A 5,000-nucleotide genomic window follows, 5' to 3' on the forward strand; every position below is an offset into this window, starting at 1 on the left:
ACGATGCAGCAGCAGTAGCACCAGGCAGCAGCATCAGTAGTAGGCAGCACAGCAGTTAGGGCAGTAGCAAGCAGTAGTAGTAGCAGCAGTAGGGCACAGCAGATGGCAGCAGGCAGCAGCCAGCAGCATGCCAGTAGCAGCACATACTCAAGCAGCCGCCGGGAACGCCATTAAGTTCAAAAACGCAAGGAATAAACGACGGTTCCATAAAAATGGCGATTTCGTGAAAGTGCGCATTAAGAAGCCATCTCGCCGCGTCGATCACATACGAACGAATGACAGTTATCTCTCCGCTGCATTGACAGTCACCCCGCACGAAAATAGACAACAGACGCGCTTGCATCCTGTCTCGAAGAACGCTCATTTTACTCTGATGTTCATGAACCGCAGCGGCGACTGTGCAGCAAGTGGGGGGGGGAAGAGTGGGCGAGAGAGGAGGAGGTAGTGAAGCAGAATTACATCAACAGCGATGAAGCCGATCGTCCCCGCTGTGCTGAACATGCCGACCGCTAGCGAAGGCGCGCCGGACTCCTTCGTCTGCCGCGTAAGACGCAGTCGGATGCACATTTGCTTACGATCGCTCATCCCTAACACCGCCGCGCGCCGGCATAGGGAGCTGCGATTCGCCGTAGCTGGGATTTCATTTAAGTCAAGTCGGGCTTCATGCGAGAAACGATGAGGGAGAGTTCAAAGCCGCGCGGCACTCGCAGAATGCCAGGCTCTCATCGTTTCTCGACCCGTGACATTTCACATATTTGCGTTAGAGAGAGCGAATGGATATATGTGTGATCGCTCCTCGCAGCGCGGCCTAACGAAAGACCCTGCTGCGCGGTGATCGAGCGGATTCGCAATTTAGGCCACCATCCGCGAGTGTCCGCCTGATAGCAGTCAGAAGACTCACCTTCACATCTTCCCGGGTCATCCCCCTGCTTTTTCGCAGCGACGAAAATGTCATCAATATCAACGAGCATGTACCTGTAAACACATAAACGCACAATATAAATTTGATATATATACGACGAGCATGTAAGCCTGATAAGTGTAAACACATGAATCCACAATAATCATATATATACGAGCATTGTAGCCTGTAAACATCATAAAACCACATATATCATACTATTCTACGAAGCATGTACCTGTATTAAAACACATGACCCAGCATATCATATAGATCTACGAGCATGTAGGGAGCGAGAAAGAAAGAAAGCAAAAGAGAGAAAGAGAAGAGAAGAGAGAGAGAGAGAGAGAAAAAAGAAAGAGAGAGAGAGAGACGAGAGAGAGAGAGCCTAAGAAAGAGAAGAGACGAGACAGAGAGAGAGAGAGAGAGAGAGAGAGAGAGGAGAGAGGAGAGAGAGAGGGAAAGAAAGAGAGAGAGAGCAAGATAGACAGAGGGCGGAGACGTAACACAGTCAGAATTCAGGTCGAATGGGCCAGCACATGTATGCGTCAATCAACCATTTCTCTTCTCAGCATCCTAACGTGCAACGAATTGCATATCAAAGACAGCTAATGGCTTCCGCGGACGCGCGCCGGCATCAATCTCTGCGGATGCTGCGAAGCCGTTTTAAACGTGTCATAATCGTCGTTCAAAGCACGACGATGCCTTCAAGGCAAGCGCGCGTAACATATCCCGCGACTAAACCATGCCCGCGCGACTACACATACCCGCGACTAAACATAACCCCGTGACCTGCTTTCTGGTCATCCCTCTGGTGTCTGCGAGACACGCTTATCGATTCGCACGCGCTCCTCCGAGTTATTGAGATGGGCAGTCGATTAAGGTTTAAATGTCCTTTAGTGTTACAGAGGTCAGTCCCCCCCCCCCCCCACTCGCTTCGAGCGGAGGCAGTATGTAGCAGCCCAGTGGCTGAGAGAGAGCAAGAGAAAGAGAGAAATAGTGAGAGAGAGCTGAGAGAGAGAGAAGAGAGAAATAGTGAGAGAGAGCGAGAGAGAAAGAGAGAGAGAGAGAGAAAGAGAGAGAAAGAAAGAGAGAAAGAGAGTGAGAAGAAAGCGAGAGAGAGAGAGAGAGAGAGAGAGAGAGATGAGAGAGAAGAGAGAGAAAGAAGAGAGAGAGAGGAGAGAGAGAGAGAAAGAGAGAGAGAGAGAGAGAGAGAAAATAGAGAGAGAGAAAGAGAGACAAAGAGTGCAGAGCAGAGAGAGAGAGAGAGAGAATAGTGAGAGCGAAGAAGAGAGAGGGAGAGAGAAGGGAGAGAAAGAGAGAGAGAAAGAGAGCGAGAAGAGAGAGAGAGAGCGAGCGAGCGAGAGAGAAAGTCGGTGCTCGTGTACCGTGTCAGCTTCAGTCTCTGAAACTAAAGAAAGCCTTCATCCCACCAGCAAATCATTCCGGATATATGGATACTCTACGACATCCCCATCCAGTTAACACCTCCAAAGCCAGGGTAATTGAATGGGCCTAAATCGAGGCCTCACCCAATAGACAGTATGCCCCAGCCACTGTTATCGGTATCCAACCACTGTTCATGCATGCACCACCCCTGGTAATAACATGGGTCACCCCCTGTAATAATGGTCACCCCTGGTAATACATGGTCACTACCCTGGTAATACATGGACCCCTGGTAATCACATGGCCAGCCACCTGGTAATACATGGGGCCACCGCTGGTAATACATGCGTTCACCCGCTGTAATTACATGGGCCCCCCCTGTAATACATGGTCACCCCTGGTAATAGACACCTAACTCCGACCTGGTAATACATGGGTCACGCCTGTAATAGAGCCCCCCACCCCTGTTAATAACAACCCGCTCACCCTGTAATCCAGTCTCTCTTAGTAATAGACTGCTCCCCGCCATTGGTTGATGAATCTTGTAGGATGCAGATAAATGCTAATAGCACGCGGCTGACAGATTTTCCTGAAAAATCTGCTGCGATCATTTCTCAAAGTGCGTCGGCAAATTAGTCAGAGCTGCCATGCACCGATCGATCACTTGATATAGCCTGTGAAGCGACGCACGAGCGAAAACATGATACGCATAAGAAAATGAGCACAGACAGCGAAAAAAAAGAAGTAAGATGGTCACTGGCCGCCCACGACCGCCAGGACGGTGTCGCCGACCTCCCACCGCCAGCGGGTGAGTATCGCCACCTACCTGTCGAGTGTATGACAGCTTGCCATGAGAGAGGAAGGAGAGAGCGTCGAGCAGCAGCGGCCGGAAGCGCAGAACCCGAATCCGCTGACGAACCAAGACTGCGGAATCGCCGTCAAAGAAGCCGATTGTCCTCCGACGACGACCGCGGCGCATCTCGCCGCCGCCGCGCCCTCTGCGTCGTCCGTACACGCGGCGCGCTGCGGCGCCACCGTCTCGTACGCGAGTGTTTTGGATCGAACGTTTGTCCATTACGGCGGATGGAGCGCGCCACGGGAGTCTCCCCCGCACGGCAGCACGCGCAGCAACGCTGGAGTAGGCCGTTCACTCGTAGTCTCTCAGCCGGCACGCCAGCCAGTCGTAGCGAACATGGGAACCCCGCGTTCGAGCGGCCGCGGGGCGGTTCGTTTGCCGCGCCCCGCCGCGCGGCGGTTGGGGCGAGGCGCGAGTGGTTGACCAACACAACGCCGACGTCGTACTGCCGGCAGTACCATGTTTCACAGGAATTGTCACGTTCCAGCGCTCATCGCCAGGGTAGCGCTCGCACTCTCGATACACGAAACATTGCGCTCGGTCGGCGTAGCGCCCCCTGTCTGCGCTGGTGAGCGCGGCCAGGCGCGGCCGCGGCCGGCACTGACTCCGCGGCGGTAGCGACATGCGGTTCGCAGTCTAAAGCGCGCGGCGAGTTCCGCGTCCGAGCTCCGAGAGCGCGTCTCGACAACAGGAGGCACACGGGGCGTCGACGCCGCGCCGCCCGCCCACCGTCGCGTGCTCGTTGGCTGCCCGCGGCCCAGCGTCGGGCGCGCTCCTGCGCAGAGGAATGGCGGCTCGGCGCTGCCGTGTGCGGGTCCAGCGAGGCGCTGCCGGGACACGTGGTACACGCAGCACGGCACGGCAAGCGACGATGAGGCAGCCGCGAGCAGGGCGCAGCACAACGTCGCTAATTGTTGAGGCGCAGCGCATCTGAGTGCGCGCACACCAGTAGCTGCGCGCCACATTCGGTTCACGCAACCGCTCCAAGACGAGGTGCGGCACTGCAATCGGCGCCACAGAAACGACCAGGTGTTTCACTCGCGAATCCCTTAAAGACAACGGCGACGCTGCTCGGATCATGTTGCAGCCGGTGGCTGCGGCGACGGACTGACGTCCGTTATGGCCATCTGTAAGTGCCGATGCAGAGTACTTTCGTCTCTGTCAAGAGAAAAGACAAGTCTCATTGTTATTTGCCATTTTTAACCATCGTTCCAAATGATGAAAGATCTGGTCAGGTGTTGTAAGGTATCCCTCTACCAACTACCGGCGGCGCCCCCTGGCTGCATGCTACAACTACCGCAGGCGCCCCCTGGCTGCAATGCACCACACCGAGCGCGCCCCTGGGCTTGGCAATGCTACACGACCGGCGCGGCCCCTGGGCTGCATGCTAACACTACCGGCGCGCCCCCTGGCTGCATGATACCCAGACTAACCGCGGTGGCGCACCACCTGGCTGCTGATGCTACGCTAACTACCGCAGCGCCACCCTGGCTGCATTGCCACCAACTCCCTGCAGCGCCCCTTGCTGCATGCTACAACTACTGCATCCCGCTGGCTGCATGCTACCGACTACTGCATGCCCCTGGCTGCATACTACACCCTACCGCAGCGGGCCCCTGGCTGCATGCTACCAACTACCGCAGTGCCTCATCATATTTTCAGCGGCGACAGCCGCATGCCATTAGTGCCTGCTTACCGTGCGTGGTGGTAATTGGAGGTAATTGGTGGCGGGGTTGTCGCGGCGAACCGGACCTCTTCCGCAATGACACAGCGGTGGTCGGCCGGAGCATGTGATTATCGTAGGAATGTAAATCAGCAGGTGAAATGCGCGACTTCTGTGTGAGGTGTCGGCCA

Source organism: Priapulus caudatus, unplaced genomic scaffold (genome assembly GCF_000485595.1).
Source record: "Priapulus caudatus unplaced genomic scaffold, Priapulus_caudatus-5.0.1 Scaffold1309, whole genome shotgun sequence".
NCBI lineage: Eukaryota > Metazoa > Priapulida > Priapulimorpha > Priapulimorphida > Priapulidae > Priapulus > Priapulus caudatus.